This window comes from Spermophilus citellus, assembly GCF_964194105.1.
Source record: "Spermophilus citellus genome assembly, chromosome: 4".
Lineage (NCBI taxonomy): Eukaryota > Metazoa > Chordata > Mammalia > Rodentia > Sciuridae > Spermophilus > Spermophilus citellus.
This window is the reverse complement of record NC_138185.1, coordinates 34,722,214-34,741,589: the sequence shown is the minus strand read 5'-3', so window position 1 is coordinate 34,741,589 and position 19,376 is coordinate 34,722,214. Positions and strand designations below refer to the sequence as shown.

Sequence of the window (19,376 nt, the reverse complement as noted above, 5' to 3'; positions counted from 1 at the left end):
ATGGTTAACAATGAAATTAATGCTGATTGCAAATGTAACCTTCAAGATGCCCAGAGCCCTGTAATCCCTCAAAGAACAGATAATATGATCTGATTGCTTTTGAATGTCAAACGTACCTGCAAGAAACAGTTCTGTAAATTACCACAGCAGGCTATATGCAAAGAGTCTAAAGTTAATTTCTAAAATCTAAGCCATTTTCCCCACCCCTCTCAATTATGTCAAAGCTAAATCTTTACTTTTCTCATGGTTTAAAGGACACAGACTTACTTACCCCTACAGAGATGGTTCTTCATTATGGGTGTGAGACAGAACTGCAGTACAAGATGGTCTGAGTGCAAACCTTATATCTGTGTGACATCTGTGCATCATTTAAGCTCTCTCTGTCTCAGTTCCATCATCTAAGAATGGAACTGTTGTAACAACTAGCTCATAGAGTTGTACAGAACGGTAGCCAGCACATGGATAATGCCATACCAATGTTCAGTATTCTGAGTAAAGGCCATACATGGCCTCTCTGTGACTCTTGAATACACTGAGATAAGTACAGCTATGTGCCCATTTTCTGAATGGGTACACTGTATCTTTTGTCATGTGCCTAACATTAAGGAGCTTATCAACCAACATGTGCCTAACATTAAGGAGCTTCAACCAAGATATAGCACTATTTCTGCACTACCTGAAACAAACTGGAGATTAAGAACACAAGTATATATGGTAGCTGACCAAAGAAGCACTGCAAATGGACAGAAAGAGGTCTTTCCTACTGACTACTTTAGTTGTTAAACGTGTTGATAAACTTATTCCAATATTGCACTATATATACACACACACACACACACACACATATATATAATTTAACACATAAAAGACAAGGGAGATGCAATAATGAACAGAAGGTCTTCATTTATGATATTTGATATTGGTTGATAAAATAATCTCTTCTTATTCATAACTTATTGTCAATATTGTATTTCTTAGACTTACAAGTCTGTATCCCCAACTAGACTCCCCAACAGAAGTTAGGCTCTATTAATTCTGAGATTTGGCATCAAAAGGCCTCAAGCATTTCTTCTCTTTCCCTCACAACATACAATCATGCTCCTAGACTCAGGACCAGGCTAGCTTGCTCAAGGATGAAAAATCACATGGAGAAAAACTCTAGGTCCCCAAATGATATCATTCTAAACTATCTAGCACCCAGCTACACCCAAGCAAATGAGCACACCCAACCAAAATCAGGAGAGCCACCTCCCAACCCACAGTTGACCACATATGTGGTCAGAGTGCCCCAGCCAAGGCCAATAGAACCATCCAGTTAATCCATGAAATTGTGATTAATAAAGAAAGTCTGTGGTCTTTGTACAACAATAGATAGCCATTATAAACAGTTACACTCCCAGTCCCTATGGATAAGCAGCCCAAACTAGTCTCCTAAAATGCTACTTCTTTGAAATGCTAACAGCCTTAACATGAGGAGGGGGAGTAAAAGGGGTAACCTAAATGTGGGAAATGCTGCTCTGGCTCCTAGACTCTGCTAAGATCTGGCACAGTGCAAAGCATATCACTATCAGTTGAATGATGTGAACTGAGTATGCTTCTCAGAAGACTATCTCCTCCCTTAAAGGAGGCCAGAGCGAAGTTCTGCGTGCTTATCCTGCACATCAGCGTACAGAAGACTTTGAGGATCATTAGGGTAACACACACCAACAAAACTTGCCTTTTGATGGTAACAGCATAAGTATTACAATCCAAAAAGCAGCAGACATGTCAATTATCACTCAATATCCACTCCCTTCTTCATCAACAGTAAGATGATTTTATCCAAATAGTATGCTTAATTAATACTCCTAGGTATGAGCTTGTGATCACATAGTAGTCAATACATTAAAACTGGAAGTATTAACTGGAACTTCCAGGAAAAAATGCAGAAATGGAAGGAGCTGACTGGCTCACTTCCTTCCACTTCACATCTGGACTGTGGACATGATGGCCTAAACTCAACTGGCCCAGATGACTAATGGAAAATGGAAGCCACATGATTGGGGTGCTGGGACAGAGAGATGAACTCTGATCACACTGTGAAATCATGGAGGGCCTCACACTGAATTTCTTTACTGTGAACTTCCATCTTGTTGAAATCACTTATTGTTTTACATTTTTTTCTGTTACGAACAGCCAAAAGTAGCTCTAATATCAAAGAAATAGGAATTCTCAGAAGACACTCTGAGGAATCAATTTCTAACCTTGTAGCTCTCTGGGCTTCCAGTGAGTATCAATTTGGGAAAAAAAAAATCCTTTTCCTGTAGAAAATGAGATATTATTTTATTTGGACATAAAGAAATAGCTAAACACTGACTTACTCAAACATCAATCTTACCCGTGAAGCTTCAGACGATTATAATATTCCTATTGAAGAGCAGAGAGCTAAACTTAAGGAAAAGAAAAATATCCAGTGAATTCCACCCCTGCACCTCTCTTCCTTCCCTGTGTCACCCAGGGAATGAAAACACACCTGGGCTTCCCATTTTGACTTTTCCTCGCAGTTCCTCTTTAAATATAAAATTGCAAAAAGAAATGTGTGTGTTTAGATTTCCTTCTTCAAGAAAATAGAGAAATTAAATCACTTTGCCAACAAGGCCAGGGAAACAAATCATTTGTGTTGTGGCTGAGCCATAAGGGCTCCCACCATAAACACAAGCGGAGCCTGCACAGCTTTGCTCTCACAAAGCCATTTGGGGGAAGATTTTTATGGCAACAGCTGAACTGTTTCTACCAAAACAACACCTACACTTCACTAGAGTTATTTTCAGAGGAGAAGGTTTCCCCTACTGCCGTTTACATCGTTCAAATGTGTAGTTAAATGCACAGGCTCACAGTGAAACTGGCAGCCCCGGTGGGTGGGAGAACTTCTTTGTCGCTTCACTGGGTGACCTGGGGCAGGTCCTTTTAGCTGACTGGCCTCAGATCTCATTAAAAGGGAATCTGAGGACCTTCAGCGCACATCCTGAGAAATGATGAGACACTGCATGTTGAGCACCACGGTTACATAATAAGAGTTCAAAAAAAAAATGAGAGCTGTACTAATTTGTGTCAAATTTGATGCTAAGTACCTGGACTACCTTAGAGAATAAAAATCTAAGAACCTATGAGTAAGACACTCCTTTAACAGCAAGATAAAAGTACAAATGTGCCTCATAGTCTATGTGGAGAAATCATAGAATCCCATTTATCCACATGTCATTTATTCTGCTTTTTCTCAACTCTCTGGGACAGGGTTATGGAGAGGAAGTCAGTAAAACTCTCAAAATAACTAAACTAGACATCATCAAGTCCATTTACTGGAATTTGTATGTTTAATGCATTCATGAATAATAACTAAAGCTGTTGAGCATTTACCAAGGCACTTGGTAGTGACACAGTTCTCACAGATGGGCTATTAATCTTTCACGCTATGCACCTGGAGATGTACTGTGGCCAACATGATGTGATCCTCAGAACCCACTTTAGGACTGAAGGAAGGATTCCCCGGCTCTTGTGAGCAATGCAGGCTGTATGCCTGCAGCTGTCAGCTCTCCCCAGGAAACTGCCCTCAGCCTGAGCAAGCTGTTCCCCAACAAAGTCAAGCACCTCCCAAGGTCAGCATGAGGGAATAAAGGCCCAACCTGCCTCAGAGCTCCAGGCAGTTATGGCTTCTGTGAAGACTGCATCTCTGCATCTCAACTCAGCTTCTTCCTCTGCCCAGTCCAATTATAACCTTCCCCTTCCACAGGTGTTGATCTCAAGGTTACTCCAGAATAAACCTCTGTATACTAATCTCCAATTTGGAGTTGGCTTCCCAGGAAATCCAAATTGAGACAGCCTAGTTACTGTAATTACTTTCACTATTTAGGCAATAAAAGCACATCTTAAATCAGGCATGGTGGGGCATGCCTGTAATCCCAGTTACTTGGGAGGTGGATGCAAGTTCAAAGCCAGCCTGGGCACCTTAGCAAGACCATGTCTCAAAATTATAAAATAAAGTCTCAGAGAGGTTCAGAAACTTGTGGTGTGGGGGGAATCACATGAAAATGGAAAGGGTGTCAGAAGAATAAAGGAAAGGGACCAGGGAAGGGGTGGTAAGGGAAACAGTAGGGAATTACATTGGCCAAAGTATATCGCCATATTGTATGCATGAACAATACCATCATTAGGTACAAGTATAATGCACCAATAAAAAATTAGCAAAGAAAAGAATATTTCTCCAAATCAGAGTCACACAACCATTGAGTATTGTGGCTAGGACCGAAACCCAATATTCTGACACAGAGACTGCACTCTAAATCACTCTGCTCTGCAGCTTCGTGGCATTTTCATCTTTATGACCAAAATAAAGCTAGGTAGCCTGGATGGTGTCCTCACAATAGACTGCAAGAAGCAAATCAGAAGTAAGAGAAAGAGTCACAAGAAAAGGCAACCTCAATAAACTGTCATCAAAGTCTACCAGAAAATGGAAACTACTCTCGTCTTCCAAACTAAAGCACTGATTACAGGTGTGACAGAATGGTTCAGACACCACAGAGGGAACAGCGAGGCAGACGAGAGGGCTGACAGCTGTAGAGAGCTGCTAGCCTGCCTAACAGGAAGACTGATGGAAGAATGTGGTATTAATGGAACCCAGAGGCTGGGGACAACTGAGAGACTAGGACGACAGCACCGGCTACTGTGTAGATGAGGGCAGAAGCCTTGGAAGAGAACAGCTATTTCTGGAGTCACCAAAGAAGGGAGAGAGCTGGAAAAAGACACCTGGACCTTTAGTAGTTTACCTCCAGTGGTCCATTGGCCAAACCTACCTGGAATCCAAAGGACCAGGGAGCGTGGGAAATGTAGTTCCTTGTGATATGTAGAGCAGGAAAGGGTTGTAGAACTTTTTTTTTTTTTTTTTTTTAATTGATGTGCTTCATCTCTGAGCTACATCCCCAGCCCTTTTTCATTTTGGGATAGGCTCTCACTAAGTTATTGAGGCTGCCCTCCAACTTGCCATCCTCCTGCCTTGGAGGAGGAATTACAACTGTGTGCCATTGGACCCAGCCAAAGAATATATCTGAGAACAAATCTATATTATAGCAGCCACCAAATAGAGCTGATAACTGATAATGAAGAAGCATAGAGAAACAGTCTGAGAATAAAATAGAATTTTTCAAAAGCAGGTATGTCTAAAACAATTCAATGCATGTAGCCAGGAAACCTAAGCAAACTTAACAGGAAGGATGCCTCTTTATAAGGCATGGTACCATATTAGTGCCCAGTTCAAAACCTGATATCTAAGAAAGTGTGGTTGAGAAGTTTCAGTTACTCTGTTTAGTCAATCAAGAAAATAATTGTGGTGCTCTAAAAGTATTTCCATCATGAAAATAGCTAGTTTATTTGATAGTGCTTAAATGAGTAGCATTTCATTATCAACATTTTACTTATTTAGCACAAATTGTTCCCTGTCATTGACAGCTAAATTAATGTACCTGCTATTCTAGAAGACTAGATTTGCCTTCACAATTTTATCTGCTATTTGACAAGACAGAAGATACAATACAAATTCTTTCCTCTCTGCTCAGAAGTCCTCTGTTGATTCAGCAGAAATTCTTTGGAGGAAGGGGTGGAGGACAGAAAAATCTCTGAAAACAAACAACAACATATTACCATAGATCTCCAGCTACTTGCTCAGCAACCACTCAGTGCTGAACTATCCTTGCCCTTTGTCCTCCCAAAGACATCTTGCAAGACATGACTACTCTCCAGTATCCTTATTTTAAAAGTCACTTATATCACAGCCCCTCCCGGAGGAATAGGATTTGGTCATACATAAAGATTACAAATTTATTTCAGTCTTTTCCACCCTCTGACAAAGCTTCTTTGAGGCCCACATGGCTTGAGAGAGGACCTAGGTGTGAGACCCTGCTTTGTTTCTAGCTAGCTGTTTGGAATTAAGCAGGTCAATTATCTTCTCTGGGCCCCTGTTTTCTCATTTCTGACATGACGCAACTAGAACTTGATGAAGTCCACAATCCTTTCATGCCAGAATGGAATGATTCCACAGAAAGATAACACAATCCCTTTGCAGAACAAGATGAACCCCCCCCCCCTTCCTTAACATGGCCCAGACACCTACTTGTGAGGCTGCTTACCAGAATTAAAATTCAGTTTCTGGTCATGGCATAGAGAAAAGTCTGACCTCTTTCTTTTTCCAGTTGACTGTCATCTTACCCAGCAATTCCTGCATCGGGTTGTAGAAAGTCTGACTGTAGAAAAGAGCCCAATTTTTCTCCTTCCCCATATCCATACTTTCTGCCATGTAATCTTGGAATGCCCTCCTACTTTGTCATTAGTCATAGCTGCCTTTGGTCCATAGGATATTAGCATATGTGATGGAAGCAAGGGCTTTAAACATGCTTACATAACTGAGTTTGCATCCACTCTTGCCCCTCTGCCACACCCAAGAGAACATGCTAGGACTAGCTTGCTTGAGGATGAGGGACACATATAGCAGAGATGAATCATCTCAGTTTTCCTAGCTACAGCCATCCTAGATCGACCAAGAGCCAACTGAGCTCCTAGACATGTAGGCAAACCCACCCAAGATCAGCAGAGCTGCCTGCCCAAACCACAGACAAACAGACATGAGATCAGGTGAAATCAGCCGAGCCCAGATTAAAATCAGCTGAACCACTCTAACTTCTAAGGTAAATATATTTTTATTATTGTATTCCACTGAAATTTGTGGTTGCTTGTTTTGTGGCATTATTGTGGCAACAGGTAACAGATACACACTCCCTGGACTGCCAGTCCTCAACCAGAGTGACTATTTCCAGAACAAAGATTCCTTAGTGCCAAAAAGGTTTAGGACATCCTGCAATCTTAACACACATTGCTACTTTTAAGGTTCTAGATAATCCCACAATAAAGCAATCACTTTGTCTAAGCCATGTTTCCCATCTCTTATTTTACCACAGACCCCCAAACTTGACTCCCTAACCAAATTCTCCCCCAGTCTCACACCCCAAGTCTGGGTTGAAGCTCTATCCAACCTTCTTGCTAGTTAGCTGTGTATTTTATTTTGTCTTCCAAGATAAAGTTAATGGACTATTTTATAAACAAACAGAAGACCTTAACACATTCTGATATCACAAAAGCTTATATAGTTTGTTTATAGCCAGAGTCTAATTAGAAACAAAGGATGACTGTCCCAATAATACATAAAAACGACACGTGGCCTAATTTCTGTCTTTTTCTGCTCAAATCAACTGTTTACAATTTTATTTTTCCTGACTTTGTCTTTTAACATGATGAATGAGCCTCTGATGATCTAGCCACTCTCCTCATCCATTTCATGTTCTGTCTACCCAACTCCTACTCCTATGTGTACATATTATGCATCTTGAACTACTTTTAATTCTATCTAATGGGCTGTGAAACTCTCCACTTTGGTCATATTCTGTGGGAACCTCAATTATAAAGCTTTTAAATAATATCATATAAAATCATTAGTATGTTCTCACACTGAATCAATGAAATGCCCCCAACATACTAAAATTCTTCAAGAACTCTACTTTTGATGCTGGCTGAGCAGGGAACTCTAAACTGTTTGCAAAGTGGCCACAAGGTGGCACCCTTTTAGCTGGTAAATGGAAATAAATACCCACCATCTTTTGACAGGATTGTTCTTGAATTGCAGGTGTTCTAAATTTGCAAGAACTTTAGAAATACCACACTCACATAACATGCAACCTGCTGAGCATGGAGTTTCTTCTGAAAACTCTTCACTCTTAGCCATACTGAAGTCCAAACACACAGGTTTTGTCCAGCGAACTTCATTCATTCTCCATGTATTGGTTGAGACTGTACATTTTTCTGGAAGCTTTCCCTGAAACCCCCAGGAACAGGATATAAGACCATCCCATGATAAAATTTATGTGATATGAACATTTTCCCACTATAAATTCCTAGCATTTGGTCCAGATTCTAATAGGAGAGATCCTTGCTTATCCCACTTTAGGTGGCTCACAGAAGATGATCAATGAGTACTGGATGAATAGTACACAGCCAGAAGAATAAATTGATAGGTGATAGTAAAAATGAACAAACAGGATGAACCACTGAATACAAAAGGACTTATTTTTGCTGTACAATCTCTCCTTACCTCTCCCCGCCCAACCTAAAATAGGGGGGAAAAAGATAATTCTGAGTATGAGGCAGCAGGGAGAAGAAGGAAAAAAGAAACTTCACAGTTTTATCAGCTGGATAAAATTGATCATATAAACTAAGAATAGATGGAGACACACATTTTTTAAAGTATGGGCACTTGTCAAAAATATAAAAGACAACCAGAAAAAAAAAAAAGAAAAAGTAGGACATATTAGTGTCTTTCTTTTCCAGATAAGAATAAAACAAAATATAGTTGCTGAAGATGGCTGTTTTAGTTTGGGGAGATAAACATTGTAAGTCATTTCTGAAGGTGGAGGATTTGCTCCAAGAATTGTGCTCAATGTAATGGAAGTGGCTTCTCTAGAGCAGGGGAGATGCCGAGTAGGACTTTCCCTAGCACCCAGTGGTCCAGATTTCTTGTTCTGATTACACAACTCACGGAAGAAATACTTTTTTTTCTCATCAACTTTCACCTTGGACATAAAGTTATTTTCTTTAAAGAGGACAGAAATGAGTGCAAACAGAGCAGAGACTTTTTAAAACTGACAAAGCCTTCATCTCTGATGTTTCTTCTTGTGCCTTTTGACCCCAGACTCAATACCCAATATACCTCAGGCGCTTTTAGGCCGAGCTGGGAAAACAGTTGTCATTGATTAAAACATCCTTTCAGTGACACCATGCAGTAGCCTTAGGAAATGTCACATGGATGAACTTTTGGCTGTGTATGTGTGGAGCCTTGTTCTCTTGGATTTAATTTAATGTGAACTTTCTTTTGACCCCTGTATCCGAAAACAAGGGCTGTACAGTATTTTCATAAGCCAGAAAACCCCAAAACAATTCTCCATAGATTGTTTTAACCCTGAAATTCAGGAAAAATAGAATATCTAGAGCTAGATAATTCAAAAGGTAATTTTTTTTTCAGATGCCTTTGTGTCTTCTTTCGCTCCCGTCTGACAACCTTTTAAAAGCTCCACATAAAAATAGAAGACCCTGGTCATTAGTTGTGCCCCCAACACACACATCAATGGTAACTGCAGGAGACACAGTAGTTCTCCCAGGTAGCAGCCTTCAAGTTGTGGCAGAGCCCAGCTTCTCTGGGTGGTTCTGTCCTTTGAGAACTTTTTAAACTTTGAAAAATTCATTTCTGCCTCCTCCAGCCTGTTTTTCTGCATTCATTCTTTCAAAAGACAGCTGCATCCCCTGGGAAGAAATGAAAGTGATACCAAATAAAACCAAAAGCAAACTTCAGAGGGATCTCTCAAGTCAATGCTCCCAAATAAAGACTAATTTCTTAAATTGGTTCTTCCCCTTCTCTCTTTAACTCCCTTACAAAGTTAAATCCCCCAGTGTTGTTTATTCTCTTCATTTATAAAAAGCTCCCACCAGGTAACCAAATCAAGATTCTTTTTTTGCAGAAGGAAGTCCAGCCGGCTAATCCCTGAAATGTGAACCGCAGCCACAGGATTCACACAAAGCACAACCACATCCACCCTGCAATTCTTGCCAATGCTGTTCCTTAATTGGCCATGAATAGTTGCAGGCCGCCCAGCAATTTCTGTACCCTGTACTGTATAATCTCCTAAAACATCAGCTGCAAGTTTAAAGGCCAAATTTTCAAATAGCATCCAATTTATAATCTTAGTAATAATGAAAGAACTGCCAAACTGCTACAAGGATTCTGAAGCCCAAAGGGAGACTCGACTAAATGAATCAAAACTCTTCTTCTTCCAAACCTCCTCTCCATCATTTTTAAAATGTTCTATGTTAAAGTAATGAAATTCTCTGGAATTAGATAATTCAAAAGATTATGATTTTATACTTGAGTTTCTATTCACTTATGAATGTAAAGAGAGCTGATCTCAAGGAAGTCATGATTCCACTGAAGAAGAAGCTTCTAACAGAATTTGTTCCACCCATTCAACAAATGTTTACTGAGTACCTGGCCCTGTTCTAGGCATTGAATGCCAGAGTGCACGGTATAAACACAAATCTCTGTTTTCATAGAACTTCAATCCTGTAGGGAGAGACTGAAGACACATATTTTTTTAAAAATATGAATATTAGAAGATAGGAAAGGCTATGAAGGAAAAAAAGCAACAGCAGTACAAGCCTAAGAGATGGAAATGTTAAAACAGAAAGGTAAAAGAAAAACCATTCTGGCAAAGATTTAAGGAAGTAAGGAGACAGGTCTTACAGATTTGGGGAAGAAAGCTTTCCAGTCAAAGAAAGAACACACAAAGTCTCTGGGAGGAGGTATGTCTGGCATGTGAGAAACAGCAGTTGGCAAGGGTGGCCAACATGCAGTGAACAAGAGAGATGGTAGTAAAAGATGAAGTCAGTAAGATAGCAAGGAAGGGATTGTGCCAGATCCTGAAGGCCCTGGGAAGGGCTCTGGCTCCTGTTCTGAAAGAGGTAGAAAACCACTGTAGACTTGGAGGAAAGTGACATTATCTGACTTATTTTAGGAGAATCGCTTGGGCTGCTGTGTTGAGAGCAGACTGCAGGAGGGTGAGGATGTAGCAAGGGAGACCAGTTAGAAGGCTATAGCAGAATCCAAGCAAAGGGGAATGGTGGTAACAACAGAGGTCAAGACAAGGGTAATCCAAATGCTAAATTGGGGATATGTTTGAATGCAGAATGAATAGCAGTTACTGATGAACTGGATGTCAATATTTGAAGACAGGCATTCTGATTTTTTTACTTCCCTATTTAAAATGCTGTTATACACAAATCAAAAATAAATAAATAGATGAGAAAAAGGAAGACCAAGAGAGGAAGGAGAATTACTATGTACATTACAAACAAAGAAAAAGAATAAAAAATTAAAAATTAAAAAAAAAACCTTCTGCAATAGTTTGGATCTTGAACATCCCCCAAAGGACCATGTATTGAAGGTTTGGTCCTCAGTTTGGCACTACTGAGAAGTGGCAGAACCTTTAAGAGGTGGAATTTGTGAGGGCAATGTTGGGTTATTGGAGTGTGCCTTTAGAAGGAATATTGGAACTTTGTCCCCTTCCTGTTTCTTTCTTTGATTTCCAGCTACCATGAGATTAGCAGCTTCTTCAGCCACACACTCCCCATCCCGATGTCCTGCCTTTCAATAGAACCAAGCAACCATGAGCTGAACACTAGGCTCTGAAACTGTGAGCCTAAACAAACCATTTCCTGTTTTATGTTGGTTATCTTGGTTATTTTGTCACAGTGACAGAAATTAGCTGAGTAATACAAATGTTCCGTAAAACTCCAAATTTCTGTTCGCTATTAGTCCAATACTGATGGATGATCCACCAATTTATATGTCTAGTCTTTTATCTTTCAACCAAATCAGTGACCTGCCATTGTTTCTAAGATATTTTAACCCTTTGGTCCACTCAACCTTAGTGTGACCATCTATTGCTAAACTTGGTATTGGTGATCATGGAAATTAGTTCTCCATTTATTGAGGTTTAAGTTCTCTTTCTCCACTTTCTCTCTTTCCTTCTGTGAATCCAGACATGTAAATTCATCTGTTCTTTCTATGAACTCTATTCTATGAACTTTCTTCTCTCTTAGTTCTTATTGCTATAATCTCACTGGCTCTAGCCTCTGTCAACAACTACTTAATTTACTGCAGAGGAAATAATTCCCCAAATCACAGACTTTAGAAAGTGATGTCCCCTGCTTGCAAGCATTCAATCCCTGTGCCCTGGCCTCTCAGGGTCTCCCCCAGCAGTTTACAATAGCTCTCCACCCTGTTACCTCCCATCCCCACCCATGTGTCTTCACTGCCTCTGGAATGTGAAAAGATGTTCTTGCTCACTCTTATACCATAACTTTCACACAAGGCTCCCAGAGTCTAGAATGCATTCTCCTCTCTTGGGTTCAACTTTTCCTAAGTCTACTCATCCATGGAGACTCAGCTCAAATTATGACCCCAGTATACAAATACCACGACTACTCCAACCCTCTTCAAATCCTCTTGATTAGAACCTTTCCGTAGTACCTCATATCATAGGTGCACACTAGATTTACTGAGTACATATAAACTTCAAATCATATACCAACTACTATTCGTTTTTATATGCTCCATGGACGGACACACACACACACACACATACACACACACACACACACACACACACACATATATAATTCAATACATATTTAAATTATTTCAGTAAAATAAATGAACTAAATAAATGAATTGAAATATTAAATTAGTAGCAATTTTATAATTATTCATTACTTTCCTACTTAAAAATCTGCTATAGTTTGGATCTTGAACATCCCCCCAAAGGTCCATGAATTAATTAAAGGCTTGGTCCTCAGCAAAGACTAAGGCTTTCAGTAAAGTTATTAAATTATTTTACTTTATTAAATGAACTGATATTTTTGCCTTTATCTTTTATCCCAATCATTAAAAATGGGGATTGAAAAATCCTAGAATTCAAACTACAAAATATTTGAACAAAACAAAAATCTTATTTCCTACTCCAACTTTCTGTGACCCTTCTGCCATTTTGATTTTTCCACTAACTTTTCTTTTAGATAAATAACATGCCACAGAAGAACAAATATGATCTCACGGAGATTATGCTCAGCAGGCACATCATATCCCAAAATATAATCTAGCCAATCTTTGGCTTTCAGTCAAACATGATACTGGTTTCATGGGAGAGTAAATGGGAATGGAATGAGCAGTTCTAGCCCAATAATCACAAAGTTGGGCTATCATTGAGATCTCTATGTATAGGTCAGTGGGCACAGGATGATGGAAGCAAAAATGCTGGCTTTTAATCAGGAATTTACGGTTCATCTCGGAGCAGGAATTCCTGCTACATTTCAAAAACACCACGCAGGCTCCATCTTTATGTTCCTCATGATAGGACTTCACTAACTCTCAAGGAATCATCATCAATGATGAAACTATGTCCCATGAAACTATGTCCTGATATCCCTCAAAACAAGGCTACTCTTAACTTCTTTCCCTTAATCCTTTCTTTTTCAAGGCAACTGCCTCCAGTTTTTCATTGGTATAAACAATAAATATGTGCCAGTGCCTAACACAAACTATGCACAGCCACTACAGCTCAGGGGATAACAGCAGCGTTCCTGGGCCTTCTAGAACCTACACTGGAAGGTAGACAGCAATCAAGTAGTCACACAGATGTAAAGTTACAAAGTGAGATTAGTGTGATGAAGGAAATGGAGATGGAACAGGAGATGAGATTTAATCCAGAAGGTTTCATGATCCCCCTCAAGAAGTGATATTTAAGTTGATATTTGGAAAGTAAGTTAGAAGTTATCTGCCAGACAGAGGTGAGGAGAGAGAAGAGAACCTTCTCATCTCAGTGACATGGACGGACACAGAGTACAGAGGGAAGAGATGCACTGGAGGAACTGTAAAGAAAAAATGAAGAAGCTGGAGAATATAGGTGAAAATGGCTCAAGGAAAAGTGGTAAGGCAGAAGATAAGTCAGACAGAGCTTTCTTGACCTATGAAAGGAAAGTTACCTCAAACTTAGTGGAATGGGCAGGCACGAAGAGTTCCTGTTCAGGGTACTAACGTTCTCCACTCATCCCCTATTGCCAATACTAATCATGCTTCTTTGAGACAGAATGTTCCATTTTAATCCCTTAAAGAAAACCCTTAGCAGCACAAGACTTGGCCCTCTCTAGCCCAGATGACTGCACAGCCAGCACCAACACAAGTATGTCTTGAAAGAATTTGAATTAGAAGACACAGAAGATATAGGCAATTGGTGATTGACACTTAACTAAAAGTTTCCATGAATAGTAGGGGCTGAGATGTTAGGCCATGTAATAATAATAATAATAATTGTAAATTGTGGGTAGCTCTTGCTGTTGAAAAGTCAAATCTATTTCCCCTCTTCTCAAAGCTGGACTGGTGACTGCTTTTACTTATGGTCAAATGTAGGGAGTCATATGCAGCAGAACTGCCCAGATGAGCCCAGTTAGTTCAAAGAATTGTTAAGGATGCTAACTGGTGGTGGTAGTTTCAAGTCAACAAGATTTGGAGTGGTCTGTCAGGAAGCAAGAGATAGCTAATATAGAGGAGCAGTGTAGCAAGTTGGAGAAGAAGATAAATATAGAGAGATAGAGACTCCCTTCATGGAGGGAGGATAAGTCTCATTCTGGACTTTTGTACTTCAGCTCCATTGACTGGACTTTGTTCTTGTCCCTATAACTCATGAAACTTCAAGTTTCTTGACATTAAAACAGCCTGTATCATGACCAGTTTAAGGGTTTCTGTTCACCAATCTTGGACTATTATATTCATTTAGTCTAATCACCATTTTGCTGATTCCTCCACAGAGGAATTCTTATTTATCAGAGTCCTACTGAGTAAGCAGCAATCATGAATTCATTCTGTCCACAGCAGTGGCATCAATAAGACAGGCTGCCAATTAGACCACTTGAGAATACCAAGATTACTGATCCCTAAAGCTTGAGGGACTAGCATAATTAGAAGAAATAAGGCACAAGTATTTCTTATGGTAAGAGTATCAGATAGGTTCTGCTAGATGGGTAATTGTGACATGGGGATATTAACATAATAATTAGTAATTGCAAAGTCATACCATCACAAAACATTTCGTATGTCCATATTTTAGGCATTCTATAATGATACAAGGTAACTGTATACTGATAAGTTTGAAATAATCTGAGCAAAGGTGCATACTAATTGCAGATGCCAATGGGTCTATCTCCCTACTCTGAGACGTTGGTGAATTAAAAACATACATGCTCCATGTGCAGAACATTTGCTATCTGAAGTCTAGTAATATGTTTCCCATTAAATGTCTAATGATTCTTAAAAACATTGTTTTTCTTTTGCTTAGATTTCTTTAATATTTTCAGAGGGTGTGCAATCTGTATTATTTAAAGTGACAGTGATTATTAAGGATCGGATTACTATTTTATCCTTGGACTTAAGTCCAGGCACTCCTCCAAAAGCCACCAGAACTTTGGCCAAATCATATGCTTCACTAACTCTCAAACCAACAGGAAACTCCACACCTTCTTTCCTGCCATCTTTCTTTATCTCCTGGACAAGCTCATTATCATCCTTCAAGAACCAACTCAATGTCACTTGCTCTATGAAGCATTTTCTGTCGCTCACTAACCTCTCTGCCTTTTCTTGATTTAACTGTACCTTCATTTAGAGACATATAACATTATATATAAAATAATAGGAAACATTTATTGTTATACTTGGTATATGTTATTATACATGTGAAATTCTATTTTCTCGACTGCGTTGTGATTTTCTTGAAAGCAATGATCAAACACTATCCATTCTTAAGTTCATGGTACATTTCTATAGAATGAGTGTTTTCTGTTGCTACAGTGTCTTTTTCTAAGCAGCCTGAAATGCCTTTCATAACAGTTATCTAAAAATAAAATCTCAAAAACTGAATTATAACCCACTGAATGGATGAGAAATAGAAGAAATTAAGAGGAAAATACTTAATTATCTAAAATACTTACTTACATGAGACAAATCTCTAAAATTTCTAGACAGAGAGACCCAACTGGTACCCTTCTGTTTCTCTGAATTATATACTATTTCACCTTATAGACTTAAATACATCGTAATTAACTGTGCATGATCATAATAAGGCAGAGTTTCTGATTTTCAATCCACTACTCAAACAGGCCTACCCACAGAGCAGAAAAGAAACCATGTTACCAATTACCTCCTCCAAAGATATCTTCTTCTGTTAATGCATCCTACATGCTGAGTGTCCTTAGGGCTCAAGTACATCTTATGCTTCATTATCTTATATCTCCATAACATCTCTAGCTGTTTCACTTCATCCAATTCTGTCTAGAGAGCAAATGCCTCCAAGATGGTACCTCAGTTGAGGTCCCAGCAGGAAACAGATGGGATGCTTGAGTAAGGCAACAAAAGGAGTTTGTTAAGTGCTATTTACCAGGTGTGGTAGGACATAGGGAAACCAACCAGGGAATGTGAAGTGTCCTAAGTCTGTAGTGGCAAGAGGACAGAGCCATAGGAATCCAGAAAAGGCAGCTGTAGCTATAGCAAAGGGCCTCCTGATAGTCTCAATAGCTTCCAGGAGAAGGACAGAGACAGACAAGAGCATGCTGGCAAGAAGAAATCTTGTGGAATAAACGTCTTCACCTCATGACTCCCTTCCTTCCAATCTCCTCTAGAACTTGCCACTGCCTGCCAGAAGCCAAAAGGTCAGGAAGCCCCCAATGCAACAATCTGCCCTCAGCCTTGGACAAGAACAGGCTGGAGAAAGTAGACACTTTGGAGTGTCAAACAGATAACTTACTACATCGATAGCTTCAAATTCAATACTTATTTCTCAGTCCCATTTTTCCCATATGAGAGCACAAAGCATACAGATGAAAAGAATTAAGAAAGATCAAGACAAGGTGTCTGTCATATCAGAAGAGCATCCAGTGTAGCAGCTCCGTTGACAACCTTTTTCCTTTTGTCTGAGTGACAGCCTGCAGAAGTTGCCAGTGATCCACCCTCATCCCTCCACATTCCTACTGACTCAGGTCCCAAGTTCACTGGAAAGGTCTCAATCTAGGAATCAAGACTCTTAATAGTGGGCTTTCCAATTCTGGTTTAGATATGGGGTAACCCTCAAAAGCCCATGTACACAACAATGCATGAATGTTCAGAGGTGAAATGATTATAGGTTACGAAATGTAATCTAATCAGTGGACTAATCCATTGAGATGGATTAACTGGGTGGTAATTAGACAGGTAGGATGGGATTGGAGGAAACAGATTGCTGGGGGTATACCTTTGGGGTTTGAGTTTGTCCCTGTGAGCAGAGCTCAGCTGTCTTCCTCCACCACGCCTTTCTCATGATGGTCAACATCTCCTTGGGCCCGGAGCTATAGACTCGGCCAACCATTCACTGAACCTCTGGAACTGTAAGCCAAAATAAACTTTTACTTCTCTAATTGTTCTTGTCAAATCTTTTGGTCACAGTGAAGCAAAAGCTGACTAAAACAAGTGCTGAGAGAGAGGTTATCAGGAGAAGTCCTAAAACACTGACCCAGGAGGTACTAAGCCAATAGCCCTACTCCTCGCCTCCCCAGTGGAATAACACTGAAATGCGGTCCTGAAGCCTCCAAAAAGGTGCCCAGCACACAGATGCCTCAGTCACCCACTGTAGACGGCATGGCTGCCTTTGCTTCCTTTCCTCATTTCCTCAAGTCTGGCACTGGTGTTTCCTGGGACCACCACCTCAAGTGGTAGTGGTAAACTACTTAGACTCTAAACCTTGTCAAACCAGCTTTGGGAGAAACCAACCTACGACAGTATCTGCAGTTTTTATTCTCCACCAAAGTTAAAATGAACTCAGTGTGGAGTCAAATATTTGACTTCTAGAGGCCAACTTGGCTTCAGACCATCTCTGTGAATCCAGCAAAATGCCCAGCTCCCTGGGGCTCAACTTTCTCATCTGTCAAGTGAATTGCCATAAGAGGATCTCCAAGTTTCTTTTTTTAAAAATATTTATTTTTTTAGTTATAGGTGGACACAATATCTTTGATTTTTTTATTTTTATGTGGTGCTAGGGATGGAACCCAGTGCCTCACATGTACTAGGCGAGTGTTCTACCTCTGAGCCACAACCCCAGCCCCTCTAAGTTTCTTTCCAGCTTTAAAGTTTACTAAAATTTACTAAAGGGGCATAAATCATGTGGGCCAGTACTGGAACTGACATTAAACTTCATCCTTCAGAATAGCTTAAAAAAACTTAGGTAATACAGAAAAAGTCAAAAAGTACTATTATATCACAATAAAGAAAATAAATAAAATAAATTTAAGAAATTAAGAATTTAAGCTCTCAACCAAATGGCAATTACATATGATTTCTAACCAAATTTCCAAGATTTGGCAGCACAAATAGAATCAATTATCTTCACATTCATGAATTTCATATGAGCATCTACTGGCAAGCTTCTTAATTCATTATAGAGTATAACTATAAAAATATCCAAGACTGGAAAAAGCATCCAAGACTAAATATTTCTTGTAAATTAATGCCCTTAAGAGACAAAGCCTGTCTTGTTCTATGGTTCTGGTTCTGCTGTAACTTCAAATGACTCCTTAGGCAAATCATTCCTCTCTCCCATTTCTTCTACTCAGAATGGCACATCCAAGAAGGGTGAACCTGGTACATTCCATAAACAATGAGGGGCTGGGGTTGTAGCTCAGTGGTAGAATGCCTGCCTAGCATGGGTTGATCCTCAGCATCACATTAAATAAATAAATAAATAAAGTTGTAAAAAAAGATTTTTTTAAAAAACAGTCCACAGTGTGGATGGACTACATTAAAAAAAAAATTACCCTGATCCTTAGTTGTTCTTTCAAAAATGTATGATCTTTTATATATATGCATTTATTGTGAAGAAATGTGAATTTCACACTATCCATATTATCCTGACAATTGCTTCTAATATTCCCTCCTGAAATGAAACAGAATACAGTAATCTAAAATTCTGTTAAGTTAAGATGGTTATAATTTGGTGCTAGAAAATATAGTCTTCTGCCAAAATCAGCCATTCAACAGCAGTGCTTACCCACTCATAGGCAAAAGTCACTGGGTCCCGGACATTCTTTAAAACAAAGCACAATAAAACAAACAAAAAATAAATTCAGTGCTGGACCTACAGTACCATGGAAAGGATGAGACTCCCATTTGTAGCTCTCACATTTGAAATAATGGCAAACTCATTCCCAACCGCCAGTCATCAGCATGACCAGTCTGACAGGTGGGCAAGACCACTTCTCACCAATATTTGGAAACATAAAAAGGAATCCAAACACATGTGGGCAGAACCTGGAGGACCTGGAGTGGGGAAGATGATTAGAAGGGATTTAGAAGTTCTTTCACATTCTTCTTAACTGGCACATTCATAACAAATGCATCATCTGTAATAAAATGAAAACTCTGAAAAATAATGAGGAGCCTCTTTGAAGGAATATTTGTCCCTATTGCGGGTTCTTCCTACCCATTTCTTAAGGTCGTGGGTTTTGAAAACAGAAGCAAATGGGAACCAAGAAAAAAATGTTCTAATTTAGTCTCTTCATGGGCACATTATCTAAAAAAAAATGGTTTCCTTCCAACTTCCTCCAATATGAAGACTGGTCAGCTGCTTCTCTGTGATATTTTTTTTCTAAGTTTCAGGGTCATGGGAGAGGATAAG

General features: G+C 39.5%; 1 protein-coding gene across 13 annotated transcripts in view; it reads right to left on the bottom strand.

The window, feature by feature from the left end:
- Window positions 1–19,376, bottom strand: part of PLCB4 (phospholipase C beta 4) — a 388,840-nt gene that overhangs the window by 302,024 nt on the left and 67,440 nt on the right. The window contains exon 1 of one of the 13 annotated variants that reach the window (XM_081291660.1): window positions 16,962–17,092. The exons of the other annotated variants lie outside the window; for them this stretch is intronic. The gene's annotated coding sequence lies outside the window, so the exon portion shown is untranslated. Of the gene's footprint in view, window positions 1–16,961; window positions 17,093–19,376 lie in introns of those variants that run through there. 13 annotated transcript variants of the gene reach the window in all.